This window comes from Anser cygnoides, chromosome 2 (genome assembly GCF_040182565.1).
Source record: "Anser cygnoides isolate HZ-2024a breed goose chromosome 2, Taihu_goose_T2T_genome, whole genome shotgun sequence".
Lineage (NCBI taxonomy): Eukaryota > Metazoa > Chordata > Aves > Anseriformes > Anatidae > Anser > Anser cygnoides.
The window spans coordinates 128,289,751-128,312,379 of record NC_089874.1 but is presented as its reverse complement, the minus strand read 5'-3'; the positions used below and the strand labels follow the sequence as shown (position 1 = coordinate 128,312,379).

Here is a 22,629-nt window from a genome sequence, read left to right as displayed (position 1 = left end):
TAAAGGTTGGCTCACAAATCCATACTCAGGAACAGAAGTAACTATGGTCTGATCAAAAGTATTGAGTATACAGCAGCTGCTACTGGAGTCAGCAGTTACCTTTACTTTTCTCTATATGTAGGCATTCCAAAACCATGCATGGGTTCATGCAAAACTTGAGTGCTAAATCCAGAAGAATATTCTATATAAAAGCCTGTTTGTCTGTTTCTTAACCTGGAATCACCTAAATTCCATAGACACATGGCCTTTTAAAAGCATTGCCAGGGCACCTCTCTGCATTTCCCCTATGCTGAAAGCCTGTACCCAAGGCCAAGCAAGATTCAGGAATCCAGTACTCCTTCACTTAAGTCTTCCAGATTGCTTTATTGGGCTCTCAGTCTTCACCTACCAAAATAGAAGTATAGCTGCTAGTTCAGGTGTCTGAGAGCAATTTATATATTTTTGGGGCTAAAATAATTTGTGATGTGGGTATATACATGTACTCACTCCATATGAATCCATACATATGCTAGCTACAAAGACTGCTTTAGAAATACCTTGAGGGTGTAGTTCTAGACTCACAATTAACCTGCCCATGCATAGCTGTTGTGGGAATGAAGTGTCTAGCCTGCTTCAGTTTTTAAAGGAAACTTTCCTGCAACAGAATCAGATGGTGTATGGAAGTTATACCCAACCACAATTTATCTCAGGTCTACAATGCTAAAAATAGTCTCCCTGAGGCGTAACTTGAAGAGAGATAGAGTGCAGGTGAGACAGACAAAAGTTCATAATTGACTAAATTTATCACAGGGCTTTACAATTTGTCAGATTGTTGTCAACACTATCACGTGCCCCCAGAAGAAGATTAATGGTTGCAATGATCATCAGTCCCAAATTTGTGTTACTTCACTTACATATCTTCCCCAAATACTTGTTCTCTTCAGTTATTGTTTCTTATAAGGTAGCTCCCTTATTAGTACTTGCATAGTAATTTAGTACCAAGCAAAGACATTGCAATAACAAAAAGAAGATATATTTCTTACCATAGCAGGACAGATGGTTAAACTTGTCTTAAACTTCTTTGTTTTTTAATATCCCAAAATATAAAAAAAAAAAAAAAGGAAGGAAAAAAAATTAAAATCCCACATATTTGTCATGTCATGCTTAGAGAAAAGAAAACAAAACCAGCAAATTTTTTCCAAGCTAGAGCCTAATATGACAATTTAATGCACTGAGAAACTGTGGTTCTTCTCTTCTCAGTTGCCAACTGGCCAAGAGTTCCAACTCCAGCACAGTAAACAAGTGATCAGTGAGTCTGGGAAGAGCTCAACGCACCAGACACTTGGAAAACAGAGGCAAATAAAGGCAGGAAAATCAACAGACTTAAGTCAGTCAGCACAAGGTAGGTGATCCCATGCTCAGTAGCAGTGAAAGTACTAAGGGGAGAGTATATATGGAGTCTACAAGGCTTTAAAGTGTGAGAACTCAGTGAGCAATGTGCTCTCAGAACTTATGCTGACTTCACGTTTTTGGACAGAGTTCAATTTCATTACTGAAAAAAAAAAAAGAAAAAAAAAAAAGAGGTAAACCATCCAATACTTAACAAAAGCTGAAAAAATGCCAACAATTTAGAAGCCAGAATGTCTCATAGCTTTTTGTGATAATTATTAGTAAACTGATGACCAATGGTCATTGTTAAGTCCCTCCCTCTTATGTAATTCTTATCTTTGTCCTTAATCCCTTAAAACTTCCTACCTGATAAAACTGCAGTGACAAAGAATGAAGGACTTAAATGACACCATAGTCAGTAAAATTTTCTTTATGAAGGTTCAATCTTAATGTTTCCCCCTTTGAGTACGCCTTTAATATTGCACATAATCAAGGTACCACTTGCCTAAAAAAACAACTGTATTCACAATGTTGTTCTGGACAGAGCGTGGGAATATGCATAGTTTAACATACAGATTCATTTTTTTTTCCTAGTGAGTCAAGGAAACAACAGCCCCTGTAGCCCTTTTATTTTTGTAACAACAAAGCATCAAGCAAATCCCATAAAACTTTGGGAAAATATTTCATTTAACCTCTTTATGTTCTCATCTCAAACATAACGATGATAATATTTGAAAACAGAAAGACCAGACTCATTGCAGGGCAATTTATAGCTCTGTATAGATTTTTCTACATAGTAGAAAGCACAGACTATTCAATCCTACTTCTTCTGTCCTCACTGAGGTGAAAAGGTAAACAGGTTTAGGTTGATTCTTATATATAACTAATGTCAGCGTTACACCTGCTAAGACAATTAACCTCAAGGAAATTGGCATCTGATTTAAGCACCTACAAGTGGACAGGCAGACTAATACAGCTGTGGTAGCTGGTAGACTCATTGCAAGGCTCTCTTGTCTATATCTCCTGTAGTTATAACACCTAAAGTAAGCACATACAAAAGTCACAATACATTTCTGAGTGACCAACAGAGTGTTAAAGTGGTATTTATTATGTGGGAGAATGCATTTACTAGAGATAATTTTCCTGGTGTTGTCATGGGTGCTATTGGTAACACATGGGAAGGGTTTGAATGCCAAAAAACAGCCCTAGAAAAGGATGTGTGTATATAGATAGATAGATAGATAATATCAACATGAAATATATAATATCAACATGAAATATATAATATCAAATGAAATATTTATGCAGATATATGCAGATATATAATATATGCGTTCATAAAGTTATTTATATAATTCTATATCTAATTTCTTGTTTCTGGGACTAAACTAAGGATATGATAGATTGAAAATATGAACATCATAAAGCAGAATGTTTAGAAATATTACCTTTAGATAACAATACAAATGTAGCCAGTTACTTTATTTTGGGAGAGAGAAAAAAAGAGGAAAAAATGTTAATATGTTTATTTCATCAACTTAACCCAGTTGTCATTCCCTTTCTGGGTGCTAAAAGTCCAGAAAATCTGCACACTATTTCCAAAACCTCTAGTTTACCTCCTGAAAAACATCTACAGCTCATGTCTTGTGTCAGTTAAGAAAACTTAATTGTAGAGAAAACTGAAAAAGTGAAGACAGAGTGAAAACTGAAATGTAATATTAAGAAAGGCCAAGAGGGATCTGTTAACGTGGAGTGTAGAGTTGCTGGAAGACATCCTGATTACATTGCAGGTCAGAAAAATCTCTCTAGATTTATAAAAAGTCCCAACAACAGGTGTGGGCATTGATGTTGATGGGGGATTTCAGTAATAAAGAGAAGAGAGATGTCATTTCTTTCTGAGCAGAGCTAATTTTAGGCAGATATGAGTGATACCAACCAAAGGGTCTACTGAGCAACAGTTTGTTCAGTGACATTCACTGTCTATAATTGTGTTGGCACAAGGTTGAGGAAAGGGTAGGCAAAATTCAGTGTTGTAGAAGTAGCGGGAAGATTTGGGGTGGTGCGGGGGGAAGGATGGAAAAAAGCCATGGTGCTTTAGAGAACAAGAGGGTATTAGTCAAGTTTCAGGAGAGCAAAAGAGAGCAACAGAGAAGCTTGCCAGCTCTTGGTGGAGAAGGGTATACAAAGGAATTGGAGGATCTTTAAAGGTGGGAAAAGGTTTTGGAGGGGTTAGTGAAAGATTTTAGGAGAATAGTTGCAGGAAGGGTGTCCTAGAAGAGTCTGATGATAAAAGTTTGAGTCCGAAAAAAGGCATTGGGCTAGCAGAGTCTGCTGGCTACAGCATTTCTGAGAGGCTGTGGGTGAGAAAGCAGAGCCCAGACTCTTCTGACAGTCTGTCCTTTTCTGTGCTTTGTCCTCATCTCTTATGGCACAGGAGGATCTTGCTCCCCATCCTAATGGCATCCCTCTTTCTCACTCTGTATCCATAGCTCTCCCCCACTGCCCTTTAACACAGCAGTCATTCTCCATGTCTCTACTTCAGCAGTCCCTTGGCACTTCCCAGACTGGTTAACACTAAAGGGAAAGGGACAGAGGAGAGAGGAAAAGAGCAGGACTGAAAAGGGCAAAATGAGGCCTGTCTGGAAAAGAGTCTGCTTCTCCTGATGCCACCATAGGTCTGAGTAGTCCTTCAACCCTTTCTTCTCTTCAGCTCTCTGCTCTCTCTCAATGCAAAGCCTACTACAGTAGCAAGGGGAAACTCCCAACAGATAGACCCATTCGCTGTCCTTAGGCTGACACTTACCAAAACCCCTTCTTATGGTGAATATAATTATTATTTACTCTTAGTGGTAACTTAGGGCACTGAATCTTTTCCAAGCTGTGTCAGTGAAGTAGAATTTTAAAAGGACTGGGGCAGGAAGCTGTAATATTTGCCTGAATGTTTCATTTTGTTTTTATTTAAATTCCACCTTTGGTTGAAGGGAGGGAAAAATATTTTTCCTCTGCCTTTATTGTGGTAATGATCAGTGGGAAGGTGGAACCTGGTCAGTTAGACTAGTATAAAAGGCAGAGCCAATCTTACTTCTGTACAGTCTTAGGGAATTTGGAATATTTTTTATAGTTGGCTCATTCTCCTTCCAAGGCTGTACATAGTTCTAAAAAGAGGACAGAAATGCCATTTTGCAACCAGTTTTGAAATTTGTTTTCATTCCATACTTTATTAAATTCAAGGCTTTTCTAACACTTTCTTCAGACTGAATATTATCAAAGAGTCACTATTACACTGAAGAAGCAGAATTCACAAAATATTTGCAGTAAGGGTTGTGGTCTGACATCTAGTTCAATACCTGGCTCTACAGAGGAGATGCACCTCAATGGCAGATGCAGCCTCAGAGTGCAGGTTTACATTCAGCATAAGCCACATTGCCATTGGAAATGACAGTCCATCCTTTTCTGCTTTTCCCTTGCTCTGTTCCCTTGGGTTCTTGTTTCTGCTGACTCCATTACATAAACATTAGCTGATTTAATTTCTTAGTTTCCTTTTGTGTGTGTGTGTGTTTTGTCTTGTTTTGTTTGTTTAAATGGTTAAATTTTAGTCAGGTCTCATCAGCTATGGGAATAGCTGGAAAGCTTGGGGAATGCTAGTGCTGATGCAAGAAAAGGCACGGTAATGTGCAAGCAAGGGAGAGGGAAGGACAAAAACACTTCCTTTCAGAGGCAGTCTCATCTTAAATGGACTTAAGTTGATCTTAAAATCACATTTCGGAACTTGCACACACTCCAGGAAAGTCAGTGTAGAAGCTTTACTACTATCGTCTGCTGAAGGATGGCACTAGGGACAAAAATTACTCCAGTAATGAGCAGTTCTCCTGCTAAAGGAGATGAGACGTGTCACTAAGATGAATTACCTCAAGAGACAATCAAGAAGGCAAGCACTGTTACTGGGCCCTAGCCCAGCTGTAAACCAGTCTTATCAACAATAAGGAAGTTTTCAGTAGAGTAGAGTTTGTTTTCCTCATAGTGATAGACTTATACTGAGGGTAGTGTCCCTGCCATGTTTCTTTGAGAGACATGACCTTTCTTGTCAGGAAGAGAGCCTTACACAGGAACACCATAAGTAGCCTTGGCTTGTGCTAGAGATGCATTCTGCCAAAGAGTGCCCTTTGAAGTCGTCTTTGCATCTCTAGAAGGCCAACATGATATTTTCCAGATAAAAGAATAAAAAGGTTTTGAGACCTGCTCTAAGTATTTTTAAACCTGGCTGCACTCACTACTTGCTGTCATGACTTTCCTTTGTGGGCCATAAAAATGGCTCACTTGAACTTTTTGAGAAGATAAAGAAATTATGATATACATATGTGACTGTCTATACACAGACACAGAGAGCTCTATCTTCTACTGCATTTAAGATTTTACTTTTTTGTTGAGAAAAAGAAGAAAGTATGTTTGACCTGTAGTCTTTCCAGAAGCAAGTGTATACCTTAATTAAGTAAACTTTCTGCTATTCCAGCCTAGCCTTACCGTTGGACCAAGCAGACCGACCATTCCACTGAAATGAACCAAACTTATCTTTCTACAAAATATCATTTCATGCAAACAAATCTATAGCTAGGTTTTAAGACAGTAGTATGAGACTCATACTTAGTAATATAATTGATTAATAGCTGTGTCACAGCACTAATAATAAAGATATACTAACAAACTTCTCATTAAAGCTAACTACCAATCTTGATCCCTGCCTGTCCATGTTCTCAAGTAAAAACCCCAAAAGTGAAAGTGACAGATTTTAAATGTTTTAAAAATAATTTAAGCTAAAGATATGTTCTCTGGTAATCTTTCTGTAAGGAAATTCAGAGAAATTTCATCACTGAATGACAGTAATTGTTGACGTATTATTGCTCATTTTAATAATGAATAATTCCACTTGTGGTTAGTTACTTATTTTAATCAAAATTGGTTATTTTTAATGGAGACAGCATAGTTTCCTACAGATTTTTTTGCCACTGGAGTGTTATTCCTGAAATTAGCACAACCGAAGGCAGTTTGTGTTAACTCTTTCTTATGCTAAACAGCCCTTGTTAGTTTAACAGAACAAAAGCTTTGATTGTAAGTGCAAATATGTGTGAGAATCTAGAGTCAAAGCACATTGGTGGCTTTTTTCTGAATGACTTGCTTTGGTGCAAGTTTCCAAATAAAGATTTAATTGCACCCACTTGCATCAATTACAATATCAAAGCACAGAAGTTATAAAAACAGAAGGTGCATACACAATGGCTATTTCACAGTCTGTTTTGAAAACAGATTAAACACAGTTATAATGATCATTTCTTCAAAAGAATTTAGAGATTATCAGAAACAGAGCAGACTGGATTTTAATTGAAAACTCAATCTGAAATCTTTCTGTCCCTCCACATTAGCTTGGTTTCCTTCATGGCATTCAACAGAATACATAACGAGTGGTTTTACCGGGGCGGGGGGGGGGGGGGGGGTGGATTTCAGACCAGGAGATACGTTCAATTGCAATACCTAGTTCTTAATTTTGCAGTGCCTCTGGTACCTTTGGGTGATCTCATTTCCTGAACTCGTGCTTTGACGTAATAACACTTAGCACCTGTACCTATAATTTAGCAATTCATTCTAACAACCCAGACACTCTTCACAGGCCATTCAGGTTTGAAAATAACTATCTGTAAAATTCCAAAGAGAAATCCGACTCCGATAGACATGGAAGCCCTTTGTGACTCTAAAGTTTCAATTTCTCTCTCAAGAGGATTGAATAAAAAAAAATAATAAAATAAAACAAGAACAGAACAGAACACCCTTTTATATTTTGTAAATTAACAGTCACAAAGACCTTTGTTTAAACCACAGAAATTCCCTGGAAAGTTTGCTGATGCATATTGTACAATATATTACATATAAAAAAGAAATGATGTCAGTGATACTTTTTGAGAAACGGGCCTAAATTTAAATGTTTACTAGGCAAATTAAAATTGTTTAATATTGCTCAATAGATATTAGATCAAGATATAAACATATATGCTCCATAATATACTGGTTTATATAAAGTCAGGAATATAGCAAAAAATGAGGAGAAAGTTGATATAATGATAGAGAAAATGCCTTTATGAACTCAAAGTTCATTTCATCTTTTTTACACAAAGACTATGTTTTCTGAAGTCCTTTATTTCCATAAAAAGAATGACTTTACAGACCTCCCAGAAAAGACCCCTCCATATAAAGGTTTTGTTGAAAACCATTTTATTGGAGTTTAATTCTAAGCATTTTGCCAAAGCAGCAGTCACTGCTGAGAGTGCTTGCCATTCTCGTTTATGCCTCAGGTCTTGTCCACAGTATGAGCACTGGACCACATTAACTTTTCCTAAACACATGCAGTCTCTCAATTGTCCCTAACATCAGGATGGAGCCCACCACTGCTTTGCTGATCAGTGGAATGGTTCCTATTTTCCTGCATATAATATGAAGTCCAAGCAAACAACACTAGCACAGTGATCACCCAGTGCTGGAAGAGGGAAGGAGGATACATTAAATCTCAGGGCCCTTTAAACTACTTCGAAACTCTCTGCTTGCTTGGGACACAACTCCTGGGGTACCCTAGTTCTAACAATGTGGAAAGCACCCCCCCAGCATCTGCACAAAACTTGCACTAAGTTTTGCTCTGCAAAGAATCTCTCCCAGAGTTTTGGAAGAGTAGAAACCCTTTTGGAGAAATTGATGTCTCAAATCTACTTGGCTCTTTACTCTCCTAAATCTTAAATATGATTTCTAGCAGTGGTTTAAATCACTGCAAATTTCTCTGAGGGGATTAAGCATTTTAATCGTGCTGACATGAAAAATATCCGGTGATATATTCATTGCATAATCAAGAATAAAAGCTAAAATCTTCTAAAAATATTAGTTAATTTAGAGTATCAAGGACACCAGCTAAGGACGTTGAGGGATTAGCAATTGCAGCCAAAGATAGCAAGGTGGCCAATTCAAACACATTACAAAAGCTTTCTAAAAAGTAGAAAACCGCTGTGGTTTTACATCAGATCGTATTTCTGTGCTGTTCTGTCAGGGTCTTTTTTTATTGCAAGCAGTCTTGGAAACAAATTTAGAAATCACCTACATCTCATGCAAGTTCAAGTACTGCCCTGACAGGAATGGTGATGGACATCTGCACCACGGTCCCTGCAGAGCTGCTTTTTGCATCCTCTGCCGGGCAAAACAGGCAGCTGTGACACATGGCAGGCTGCACACTGCCCGCGCGGGAGGTGAGCAGCCTCTCAAAGCAAATTGTGCTGCAGGAAAGGCAAGCAGAGAGATCTCTTGTGTGTAGAGGGTTGGAACCGTGACATAGCTTGTTCATGATAGACTTATCCCTGATGGCTAGCAGCAGTTCTCTTAGGTTTCAGGTAAAATAAAATAAAATCCCCCTATATAATTCTAATTGACCTACTGTCACAAATGGAAAGTTGTGTGAGGTGCCCTAGATGACAAGGGTCACAGTGATACCTAGGAAATTCTCCTAAGTTTGGTTCACGGCATGGAAGCTAAATAGGTCTTACATATGCAGTGCAGGCCAGGCAAATGCCTAATGCCTAACATTAACACTGAGATCACAAGTTTTAATTGTTTCCCTTTATTTTCGTACTCTCCCCAAAGCATCTCATGTTTTTTTCCTTGCTGTAGATACATATACTTGAGCCTTGAAATAATAAACAGACAACAGGAGAAGGATACTTTGGTTTAGAAAGGAGATGATTGAGTTACTCAGAAATCTTTGAACAAAAGAGCAGAATTTCACATGAAGTCGCCTATTTGTTTTAATTACCTGGTATTCTGGGGCCAAGATGTTTCAAAGTCAGATGACTATAATGAGCCTTTAAAATCTACATTTGGATGGATAAATAAACAGCATATTTTTCAAGAATGCCTAGCACTGCTGTTGCCTCCACTGTCTATGAGATGAGCAAAGGGCTTCCAAGAGATTTGTAGCCTCTCAGACAAGTGAATGAGTGGCTGTGATGAACCAGAAATGCAACGTAAGTGAAAAGTGGGGACAAGAACAAGCTTTGGGAAAGACCCTGGCATACAAGAGTCCCACAATTTATGCCTGCACATTTCCAGCAAGTGCAGAGAAAACAATGTTTTTTCCCCCCTAAGCAGTGCTTGATTTCTTAATAAAGCATAGCACTAACGAAATCTGAAGGAAAAGTATCCAAATTAATAAAGGCTATTGGCAGAAGAGGAAGAACGTTTTTGGAGCTGTGGCAGAACAGAAACGGACATAGAGACATTTTGCAAACCAAACAGTGAAGCTAACCTCAGGGCCAGAAGAGTGAGGTGCTATGCTTTAAAACACACAAGGCTCCCTCATTTTACACATTTAGGGACAAACTCAGCAGGACCACATGGGTATACGGCCAGCAGGTTACTCTGAATTCACGCTAGCACCAAGCAGCAGAATTAGAATCAGAGCCTCTGGGGAATGGCTCCCTTTTGGTCAAAGTATTTTACAGATAGGATGCCAGGAACTGAAATCCAGTGGAAACAGCAGTTCCCAAACTAGGACTCGGCATCTGGGAAAAAACGGGGGGGAGGGGGAGGGGACAGGGACACGAGGTTCTGGCAGGGCTGCAAGCAGAGATAAGGGGCTCTAATTCTAAATGTTGTATACTAGATGGCTTTGGGAGGAGAAGGGGAGAGAAAAGGCATGAAAGGTAGAGTTCACTTTGGAGAGGGACACAGGAAAAAAAATTTGGGCAAAGCTGCAGCAGAGGCCTTTTTTTTTTTTTTTTCCAAATCTCCTCTTTTCCATTGTTGCTTCTTGAACAAAAGCAGCCCATGCAAAGACAAAGAGTTAAAACTAAACAGCCTGCCACATATTTCCTCATCTTAGTATCAAATATCTCCTGCAATATTTGCAATTGTCATACCATAAATAGAAATGTTTGAAGACAAAGCTCATTTCCTGGTTTCTCAGAAAATGACATCCCCTTCCTACATGCCACATCTTTCTGCGCTTAGTGCTGGTGGCCTGCATTTCCCCACCATTGTCGCAGTTGTTCTCTTTTCCAGCAGCCACAGCCTCACATTTTGTAACCTTTGCCCTTTCATTCGGCCAGAGCCAAAATGCTACCTTTAGAAAACTAATGTACCAGAGAAAATGGAAGTATGAGGCTGGGCAACCCAATCTTCTATTATCTTACTCTGTTTCTTACCAAGGTTTATTTTCTAGAATTCACCTGTAAATTTTAAATTCAGGTAATATTTCCTAAAGGAACCAGAGCATCTGAAGACTCAAGATCTCCTTACCAGCACAGTTCCTTTAAAACTAAACCTCTGCCAACCTGGAAAATTTGAGGCAGAACAAATACTGAAAAAGAATAGTACTTTACCTGCAGGCTACTTTGAAGTTTTCTTTTCACTATTAGAATTTTCATCGAATTACCTTCCCATCCCCAAAATCAGCTTTCTGCTGACACAAGAGAGCTTCACCTTCTTTTTGATCCTACAAGTGAAGCCATGTGGAAATGATTGAGAGTGACGTCATGAGTTCAGCATTATGATTTAAATCTGGGATCAAGCAGGAGGAGGGGAAAAAATTACACGCATCCATGATTACTCTGTTTGGGTCATTCAAATGCAGGCTTAAAAAAATGAGGTCTTGTCTCAGTGAATATGAAAAGTACCATGTGATCTTTTAATAGGAACTATTACTTGCCCTCATATACATAGCCAAAATATCAGCTTCTTGCTCAGTCTTTCATTGTTCATGCAACTTTTTGATTGCTGTTGTCAGTAACAGAGGTAAATGTGTTTCAGTGATGCTCTATGTAAATAAGTTTTTGACCTTTCAAAAGGAGAAGCATGTGTTTCAATAAGCTGCAAGCCCCTTCCAGCCTCTCAAGTTGAGCACCTGGAGCATGAAACACTCAAAACCACTGAGTTTAAAACACTTACCCACGATTATTATTAATCGTCATAAAATTCTGGTAAGTGTCCAGAAGGTAACCTTTATAGAAAGGACATTTACATACAGAAAAATATGTACAAGTAAATCAAGAGTCAGAGAAACTGACTTGCAGGAAGAAACTTATTAAGGAACTTAAGGAATGCTTATTTCATTAAAAAGAAGACTAAGAGGGGACTGGCCAAATTTTCATCAGGAGGAAAGAGCTCCTCAGGTCCCTAGCATAATCAGGAGCAGTGCTGGAGGCTGAAGCTAGAGACAAATTGGCAAGGCGGAACATATGGGTTTTCTGAGCTAAAGTAATTCACTACTGGAACTCACTACCAAGAAAATACTGATTCACTATTTCCTAATGTCAGAAAGAATATGAGTGGGCCCTTTTGGAAGACATGCTTTAGCCAGTGTCAGATTCTGCTTTACTCTGTGCAATTTGCTACATTCAGTTCAGGGGAAATAGGAAAGAATGTGATACACAGAATTATTAGTTCACTTCAAATTGTATAAACCTAGAAAGGCCTCGGGATTTTTCCCTTCCCTTCCTCTCCTTGGGTTATGAAGAAGAGTTTTCCTATAACAGATTTATGACAAGGTGAGAAGTGGAGGTTGAGGACAGAACAGAACCTGCATTAGGGTATGAGAAGTCATCCAGAAGTGTTACAGCAGGTGCAAAAGTGAGCTGGGATCTACACAGATTAGTTCAGTTCTTTGAGATTTCAAGCAAGATATTATGTACCTAAGTTTTCTTAAGTAGAAAATGGCAAAGAGCCATTGTTTACCATGGTGTTGAATATCTGTTCTCATATTCACAGAATCACAGAATCATTCAGGTTGGAAAGGACCTCTAAGATCATCTAGTCCAACCTTTAATTTAGTACTGACAAGTCCACCACTAGACCATGATACTAAGTTCTACATCTACATGTTTCTTGATGACCTTCAGGGATGGTGATTCAACTACTTCCCTGGGCAGCCTATTCCAATGCTGCACAACCCTTTCAGTAAAGAAACTTCTCCTAATATCCAACCTAAACGTCCCCTGGCACAACTTGAGGCCATTTCCCCTCATCTGATATTGTAAGCATGGCTTTCACATTACAGTGTTAAATATAATTTGCTGAGTGAAACACACTTGAAACCCAGAGTTACTATTTAAGCAAAGACCTGTTGGGGAATGTATATAAGAGTTACTGAAGGAGAGATGCCCTGAAGGAGACATGAATCAACCTCCTCCAACCAGTAATTTCCAGGGCAAAGGCAGAGAACTGGCAGCACACGCAGCAGCCTTGGGCAGCAGCCTGCAGGGAGAAGCTATGCAGTCCCACATAGGTGGGAAGCTCTCTTTCATCATGGTCTTGGGCTAATGTGTTGAATCACTTTCACTATGTGCCTGAACTAACATGCTGAATTAAGAACTCCTTCAGCATTCATTATCCCAACATCCTTAGATTCAAATAGCAAAAGTGAGAAGAGGCTATTTGCAGCAGACATTTGCAGCTATGGACAGTCATGGGGTAGCATCAGAGCAGGCTGCAGCTAAATCCTTCCTGCTGAAGGCGTTATAACTTCTAGCTTTGTCTTGTTTCCCTGCAAGTCATTCATGATGGCGAAGCACAGCTGGGAAGCACACAATGCACCCCCTTCCAGGTACCTCAGTACCCTTAGTCAGAAGGATGACAACCTGCCAGTCTTCACGGACAAAGGCTGGCTGGAGAATGAGGTTTTATTGGAAATGAGGAATTATTGCTCTTTGCTGAGCAAATGGAAACACTTGCTGCAGTTGTAGTAACTTTTCAGTGAGCATTTCCATATGGTTTCTGCCCAACACGGAGTATTTACAGTGTGTAGTTGCTTCTACACAAGATAAAGTTTTCTGGAAGTCTAAGTCCAGAGCTATGCTTGTACTGTTTCTAAAAGACTACAGTGGCAATCAAGCTTCATTCCTTGTCCCCAGTTTTCTCTCAGATCTTCCCTGGCTTTCTCACACTTCCAAGACATTATGGCTTTGATGGACCCACCCTGTCCCCAAGCCACAGCCCCTGAATATAACTGTTGTAGCAATTTAATTTGAGCTTTATACTTTCTAAGACAACAATTCCATACATATTTAAAGTGATCTAGTGAAAAGAATCTCTCTGAACTGAGACACTGAATTCAGTTAGGATTTTTCCTGTGTATGCACAACAGAACTGAGCTATTAACTGCTGATAAATGACCTGTTATTTGAAATATGTTTCATTCTTTGATATATATATATTAAGAAGGAGGTTAAAAGTAAAAAGAACACTTAGGTTTAATGATCAAGTATTCAAAGGGCTGAGAAGTGTTCAAATTAAGAAGTTATCTAATAAAGCATAGGTTGCATACATTTGGAGTCTATAATCCAAGATGTACAAGAGAATCCTGAACTCAGGTTTCACAGATTATCGTTTTGGTTGGAGCCATTGACTTGAGATTTTATGTGGTATCAATTGTTTTGGTAATATCTACTTTAGGTGTTTTTTTTTTTTCTTTCCATTTTCCTTGTAAGAAGAGGAATTGAAAAACTGACAACATGTTGACATTCCCCAACAGAAACCCATAGCAGATTTGTGTTTCTAGCTTCCTGAGAGAAATGGAATGGGATATCATGGCCTATGTATACCAGCTACTAAGAGATGGAGAAGACATGTATACTCTGATGGTTGTTTGTTTCCTAGTCAGGGGGGAATGCTTACAGCTCTTCCATTTTTAAAAGCACTCTTCTACTTCTAAGTCATCCCCATATCCTTTGTCTCCTATAAACCTCATTCATCTACATACCTGTTTTGCATGTTTATTCCTGCTTCTTTCAAAATCTGCAACTATCTATATTAATTAGCTTGTTTCTTCCTTCTTCTCCTGTTCTATGGCAAACAATAAGTTAAATTATTGCACAATCTGTTTCAAGTCTTATAAATATCAAATGATATCAGGGGAGACCTGTGCCTCTCTTGCACCCCTGGGAAGGTGCATGATTGACCCAGCTGACATACCAGAACTGCACGAGGATGGAGCATGTTCAGCACACTGGAATTTTCTGCAACTCTGTAATTTTAAAATATATACGCTTAAGCCAGTTGTAGATAGATTTTCAAAAGGCTGTCATGGAATACATTCTTATGCTTTGTTGCCAAGTTTTTAGCCTCTTACTGGGAATATTTTATTTTGTATAAACATCCAAGCAAAAGCAAGAATGACTTTATAGCCCCAATGCTTATCACATTTTTCTAGTCTATTGTTCATAGACCTGTTTCAAACAGGATACATAGCCATTTTTAATCTTGTGTTCTGGATTGCAGGTAAGTGATGTAACCAGCAGGTTTTTCTCACATCTCCATGAAAAAAATTCCAAGAGATCCCTGGTTTGTTCTAATGTCAACCCAGAAAATTTTTGATGCAGAGAAAATCATTTCTTGGCCACATGTAGATTTGAAAAGTGTGCCTTCTATAATTACAGTTGGTACAGGCTAATATTAATAGAAACAGTTTGAAATAATTCTTATCATTTTAATAGAAGAAACAAACAATCATTATTCCTTAAATGTCTGAAGATCTGAATTAAAATCTTTGTTTCATAAACACTTCTATATCTGGGGCTTTAATCAGCTGCTGTTAAGCATGATTCCTTTTGATTTTCTTTTTCCCTGGTTTTACTTATGTTCTACTGCTGCACACATTAAACTTCAAGTTTGTTACAGAAGATCAGTACTCTATGGTGTAAAACAACAAAATACTGTACTACAGCCATCTGTGTTTGTTCCATGAAGAGGAGGAGGTTTTTAAGCAAGACTTTTTCAATTCAAACAAAATTCTCAGCTGAAAACACTATTAATCTCCCAGTTCTCTGCAGATGATATAGAGAATAACAGAAAATGACCAGTCTCTCTTCTCTTTTTGGACACATATGGACATCTGGGATACTTTGCTAATTGTCCCATTTTTCCCTCTGTATGCAGCCACTTGTGTAAAAAGGAAGTCAGGAGCAATAATCACCTGAGAACTCACTGTGCTATGCATGGTGTCACTGCCAATGTGCAGTCTGGGGACAGGCCAGCTGCGCCCTTACCACCTCTGGGTTTGTCACTTAACATCAAACATGGAGAGAAGCAGACGTTTGTAATGGGAACCTACTAGTCCTACTTAACTTATTTGAAGTGAAACTCTCTAAATGTTGGGGGAGGAGATGAAGGTGACAGGAGAGAGAGAAAATGAATTTTGTAACTCCTATATCAGTTTTCCCATTTGTTTCATATAAAAGATATTAAAGCAGAGGTCAGTTGTTTTTCAGATTTTTGTACCACACGTTCTTTGGGGAAAACCCTGTGAAACCTAGAGGCTTTGGGGAATAATATAGCATAAACTGAAGAGTAGTTGGTGTGTTTATGCCATGTCTTATAAGTGACCACTAATTCCTCAAATTATTGTGTAGTTAACTCTCTCTTTGCATGTGTGTAAAGGGCTGCTGGGTCAAATATTTTACTGAGTTCAATTTGTGATAAGTGTGCTAGTCAAATGTTGTGGTGATGTGCATTAAATGAGTTGCAAAGCAATGACTGAGTTATATCGTCTTCCCACTGGACTGCTAATAAAAAACTTTATACCTTACAAACCGTCATAACTCTGTATATGCCACATGAAATAAGGCATTAAAATGTTTTAGAGAGCTTTAAAATTTTTATTGGTACTTTTTTGGTATTGCTCCACCTATAAAGCTGGACTTACTTAATTAGTAAAGACCCATGCTCAGGGAAAAAAAAAATAGCCTGGGAAATATTGGACCCCTTAAATTTTAAGTACTCCAACTGCAGTAGTTTCTGCTGTCATACAGTTAAACAAAGTATGCTTAGACCAGCTGGTCATTTGTCCTAGGCAGAACGTTTGTAAAGATTAGTCAGCATATTAATTTGAGCATTTTGATTTAGCTACAAAGTGAGATTAAGTGCTTGGTTTGGAAGAATTATTTTATTCTTCCTGGGATCTTGCTGCTCATTAAAAGATCACTGCACACAGAAGAGTCATGAGCTATTTTATACATCACAACAGCATTCATTCATAGCTTCAGATGTATGGGTCAGCAATGATCATGTCAGGAAACATTTCCCATGAAAGGAAGCAGTAGGACATTCCATCAAATTTAAAACCCACATAGAAGCATGAGTCCTGTGTCCCATAAAAACTGAGGAGTCATATTTTTTGCAAATGCTATCTTTTCCTCAAGAAGATAGTGTGCACTCAAGGCCTGCACACTTTCAGCTGAGGTCCGGAGTCATAGACGATGATTTATCTGAAATAATGATGATTTATCTATGATAGATTTATCTGAAGTTTGACCTTTTCTTGCAGTTTAATTTTTCTACCTTGGCAAGTATGCAAATTGCAATAGATAGATTTCTTAAGTTGTACCACAGTCTTAGTTGTGCATGCCCTAATGCACAAGATTCGTGACTCTGGAGACCTCCATAAAATGTCTTCCACTTTACAGGCAGAGTGGAAGGAGAAGAGGGCGAACAACTGTGCCAGCCCCTGCTGAGGGGGCACCTAGCAGGGGTGAGGCTGTCTGTTGAATAATGGGGAAAGCCTAACTAAGACCTCCTCCCACTGAAACACCCTAGCCTCACTGGTGTGTTGTAGAAACTTCCTTTGGTTCTAACCCCAAAGAGCTGAGTGTCAGCTGTGCTTTTTCAGGTATTGATGATACAATTTAGATTACAGTCCCATAATGGCATTTTACTACTGCGAGTTTAAATAAATATATCTTGTTCCTCTCTTCATGGAATCAGATTGCTACCATGGTCCCACTAACAACTACTCACTTTCCTTCTGTATATAGCTTACTTCCTTCTGCTAACATAGACAGGCAAACTCAGGTGAATCAGAAAAGGCACAGTGTACTCCTGTTTGCCTCTGCAGGGAGCGGCAGGAGGCTCCTGGCTGCCTCTGCACCTGCTTCTCACCCATGTTTAGGGCTGAGATGTTCCAGAGTCTCCAAAGTGTCGCCTAGGTTTCCCAATAGTGTGCTAGTCAGGAGGCATCCCCACAAATGCTGAGGATGATTTCTTGCCTAGGGTCCACTGCAGTGCAAGTTACCCATAGAAAAAGTTACTAGGACAGTGGTAGCAGGAGCCATCTAAGGCTACATCTGCACTGCAGCTGGAGGTGTGACTGCAGAATACCAAATAAACTCAAAGTCATCGGTGTGAGGGGGATGGTGCTTGCTGCAGCAATGAGACACCAGTACTTTGCCTATTTATTTGCTGCCAGCAGTACTTCACTGTTACCAGGACATGAGATTAACTCCAGTTCTAATATGTATTATGTACCTTTGATTACAAAATGGACAGCAATTAAATGGCAGGACCTGGAAGTGATTTAGCCTTAGCCTACTGCTCTTTGAATGTTTCTGTAGGTAAGGGGAACCAAGAAGTTTTCCATGAAGAGTATGATGGCAGCTAGCCATATTTTTCACCCACCAGATGTATGTAGACAAAGGGTACTCAGCCTATTTGAACCCCAAACTGTCCAGTCGAACCCATAAGATCCCATAGTATTTTGCTTCTGTATGTAAGTATTAATAATAATACCTAAAAATCATGGCCTGTGAAGCAACATCACACAATCACTTTGTGTGTAACTGATGGTATAAGAACATAAGCAAGGAATTTTTAATAAAGACTGAAATACCACTATGTATTTTTAAGATTTGGCGACTAGGCCAAAAGGATGTCATCATAATCCTTCTATCCAGGACATCACACTCTGGTTGCTGTTTATCCAATGCACATTCACGGGATATAAATATGATCTAAAACATCTGCATCACACTTGTGGATTGAAAGCTGGACATTTACACTTCACCGTATGCATATATATCATACAGTTCAGAAGTTTTCCCCTGCAGTCTCTTCCAGACACCGTCTTTAAGTCAGAAGGTGAAAAGGAGAAAATAGTAGTTTCAATCATTGTTAGGAATGGTTGTCCTAGTCCATAGCATAGCAAGAATAAGGATATCATAAAATTCTTTAAAAACAGAAATGTCTCTCACTCAAGTAAACACCCATATCCTGTCTGCAAGATGAAATAAAGTTTCAATTTTTTTTGTCACAGATCTAAGCTACTCAGCTTTTTTGTCAAACAGATGTCATTATTAAAGCATAAGTGATCCCAACACAGTGGCAGGTTTTCTAAAAGGCTATTTTTGCAGGCCATTTAAGCTGGGCAGAGCACCATGTGGTTGTTCCTCTGCCTCCAGCACACATTCGGGATGTGGTTTCATGTGCTGAGCTGACACCACCTCCTGCTTGATTTCCTTTATCCCATTCCTTCCATCGTCTGTCCTTCTCTCTCTTTTCCTTGTTTCTTGCCTTCCTCCCATTCTTGCCTTATGTCAGGGTGCATTAGCTGAGATCTTTTACTCACCCAGACCAGGAGAAACTAGCCCGTGGTTGTGCTGCCTTTACTGTTGGCTTTGGGAGCTGAACTAGCTCATGGAAGATGCTGCCACAATGAAGTGCTGGGAGAATGTGATGGAGGAGGACTTGCAGTAGTGGAGCAGGACTTTTCCACCTGGTAGTGGTGAGATGTTGTCGCCTAGCTCCATGCATTCAGGTCTGCCTCCATCAGATGCAGCAACCACAAGTCCCCCAGTATATTTTATGTACCTTATGCTTCAATTCATTTGCCAAGACAAAATTTCAGTTTCAATAAGAAGCTGCTAAATAAAGCTACCTTCTGAGTGCCCAATGTGGTGGTTTTACTCAGGTGGGCGGCCGAGCTCCACCACAACTGCTCTCTCACTCCCCCTCCTCAAAGAGGAATGGGGAGAAAATACGATGAAAAGGGTTCAAGGGTTGAGATAAGGACAGGGAGATCGCGCAGTAATTATTGTGACGGGCAAAAGAGACTCAGCATAGGGAGATAGTAAGATTTATTGCTTATTACTAACAAGCTAGAGAAGTGAGAAACAAAGAAAAGAAACCAAAAGCACCTTCCCCCCCATCCACCCTCTTCTACCTCCTCCCCCTGAGCGGCACGGGGGAATGGGGGTTATGGTCAGTCTATAGTGCTTCTTCTCTGCCGCTCCTTCTTGGTCACTCTCGTCCCTTGTGCTGTGGGGTCCCTCCCACGGGATGCAGTCCTTGCTGAACTGGTCTGGCGTGGGCTGCCCACAGGCAGCAGCTCTTCAAGAACTGCTCCAGATATGGGTCCGTACCACGGGGTCCATCCCTCAGGAGCAAACTGCTCCAACCTGGGTCCCCCACAGGCAGCAGCTCCTGCCAGGTCACCTGTTCCTGCGTGGGCTCCTCTCCACGGGCTACAGGTCCGGCCCGGAATCTGCTCCGGCAGGGGTCTTCCACAGGCCGCAGCCTCCGTCGGTGCAGGTCCACCTGCTCCACCGTGGTCTCCTCCACGGGCTGCAGCGTGGAACCTGCTCCACCGTGGTACTCCATGGGCTGCAGGGGGACAGCCTGCTTCACCATGGTCCTCACCACAGGCCGCAGGGGACTTCTGCTCCGGCACCTGGAGCAACTCTCCCCCTCCTTCTTCACTGACCTTGGCGCCTGCAAGGCTGTTCCTCGCTCCTCTCACTCTCCCAGCTGCTGTGTGTGGCGCAGTGTTTTTTTTTTTTTTTTCCCTGTCTTAAATATGCTCTCACAGAGGCGCAAAACAACATTGCTTATTGGCTCAGCTCTGGTCAGCAGTGGGGCCCTTACCTAACATGGGGCAGCTTCTAGATCCTTCTCACAGAAGCCACCCATATGGCCCCCTGCTACCAAAGCCTTGCCACGTAAACCCACTACACCCAAGAAGCAGAAACATTTCCTTTTCACAATGTTCCCTCTATAGCAATTTGATATTTCACAGTGACTCCAGTGAGCAATAATAGTACCTAGACAAAACATCACCGATTTTCAAGTGCACACCTGAGAGCAACTGTGTCAACTTTCCCTTTCCTCAACACGCCAAGTCTTTCTAGCTGTATTTCTGTTAGATGCCAGTATGATAAGTGATGAGCTCACCATTACCTCCCTTTTTTAACTCTGGAAATTCAAAATGACCACTGTCATTGTTGAACATCATTTAGGAAGCTATTGCATGGTAAACTTAAGTGAGTAACCAAGTCTGTGGTAAAGCAGGGAATCTAAAGCAGTCTCTTCTAAATTCCTAAATAAATATTCAACCGTACAAGTGCAGGAGGCAAAAGTATGGATACCAGATTACAAGGCATATATTCATAAATTCCAAACCTAAACCTAGAACAGCTTTGCTATTACCTGTAGTTAGCCCTACTCTTGTAAAATGCAAAACAAGAATGATTATTCTTTTTATTTTCCTTGCACGGTTCTTTCACTTTGTGAAGGTGATTAACATGTAAAAAAAAAAAAAAAGTTTATTCCACTTAAAATGTGGAAAATTTACTAAATACTTACTATGAAAAAAATCCCAAATGGAGAAAATTTAATTTAGAAATCTTTTGTCAGAGGATTTTTTAGAGGAATATAAAAGGACTCCCACTTAGCAACTCTCAGTTGTAAAAACACAATGAGTAAAAGTTTGATAACCAACTGCAAAGTTACATCATTGGTTTTCAGGTAGCCTGGCAATCCATAAATAAGGACGCACAAATGCTTAGGCACCCCAGGATCTCCAGGTATCCTATGATTCTGTCCTAAAGACCCATTTCATGCAAGATTGCCTTTCTTGCCTTAGACAAACTTACTGTCTTTCTGCTGCCCCGAGGTCTGGTTTTCAAGGCCATGGGATATTTGGAGATCCTGTTGACATCTTGGGTTCTTCAGCACTGCCCATTAGTGCTTCATACTCCCATGGTGGAGCTGTCAGGACGGCTCTGACCCACTGTTGAGTTACTCAGAGGAACCACAGGCTAAATGGGCAGCACTGACAGATGTGCACTGCCGTGGATCTCACTAGCAAATTTAAGAACTATTTTTGGCTTTTCATTTTCAATATCCACAAATCAGCAAGAAGCGAACTAGAAAGTGAATAGCCTTCTCCATTAAGAGGTTATACTCCTTAAAATGTTTTCTTTTTTGGAAATACAAGTACATACAATTGGGTATCTTAGCTCATGGTACCCATACGTTAGCTCAAAGTTGAAAGCATCAATAAAACCATTGTCCATTAAAAGAACCTAAGTGTGTTCTTGCTTTCTTTTGGCATCTGTCCTACAATTAAGCACTTTACCTCAAAAAGATCTTCTTTCACTCATGTGGACTGCCACATTGGCTGGGAGAGAAAGCAGTACTGAAGACTATGGCCAGCTTAAACATATTTGTATATTTGCATATTTAGACAGAGAAAGGAATGGAAAGCATTCCCCCTGCCCCCCTTTTCAGTGGCTGTCATTTCGAGTATGGCTAGAGGTGGGATGAGGTTAAAAGTTCAGGAAATAGAGAGAACACAGAGCAACACCATACACACTCACTGTAATAGGGACAAGTGGCTTAAACCCCTTCCCCAGCCCTTCTCTGCTCCCAAGTATTGCCTTATACAGTACTTACTGCAAGCAGTCCCCTATACCGTCAGGGTGTTATTACAGTTCATTTCTCAGCCAGGAGCTGGGTAGGACAGTCCTGAGCCCAGGCAGGCGACTGCGCTTTCAGCATGATTTGCTGGACGGATGAGACCTGGCATTTCCAATTAGGGCACTCGCACAATGCAGCGGCCGGGCTATGGCATTGCCATGCAACCCAGCTCCCCGGAGCAGCTGGCTCCGGCAGCCCTGCTCACCCGGCATGGTGGCTTCAAGGTAAGGATTTTGCTCCCTGCCCTGCACTGGGGTGTAATGCCCACGGGCAAATTTATGCTTATTTTGTGTATGTGCTCTCCTCCTCACAGAGAAGTGAAGAGCAGGATTTCTGTGCAGCACCATATTGAAATAATGGGGATGGGCTGCTGGTTTCTCCCAGGACGATGACGTGCAATCAGAAAGCAGATTCAGCACCCCAAAACGGCAGGGGTAAGTAATACCCAACAGCCAACAGCAAGCAGAGTGCCCTGGGGAGGCAGGAAGATGTCTGCCTGGAGAGGCAACAATATTCAATTGTTCTTGTAGTGGTCAAGGGATCCACTTCTATTTAGTTTGGGGTAGGCTCATCCTTTATTCTGATAAGGCCAGAGTAGATTTAATAATGTTCATCAAAAATGACAAATGATTCACACAGTAAATTTTGTTTGTGGCTGAATGACATCAAAACACAGGATTAGACAGATTATCCTGTCCCAGATTCATCAGCCTTGAGCTT

The 22,629-nt window shown here is 40.3% G+C and overlaps 1 long non-coding RNA gene across 2 annotated transcripts in view; it reads left to right on the top strand.

Annotated features, from left to right (window-relative positions):
* LOC106030666 (uncharacterized) overlaps positions 1–22,629 on the top strand; it is a 39,798-nt gene that overhangs the window by 1,297 nt on the left and 15,872 nt on the right. The window contains exons 2-3 of one of the 2 annotated variants that reach the window (XR_010829714.1): positions 1,240–1,381; positions 22,223–22,343. This is a non-coding gene — a long non-coding RNA (uncharacterized lncRNA). Of the gene's footprint in view, positions 1–1,239; positions 1,382–20,845; positions 22,134–22,222; positions 22,344–22,629 lie in introns of those variants that run through there. The other variant, XR_001203875.3, reaches the window with a different exon arrangement.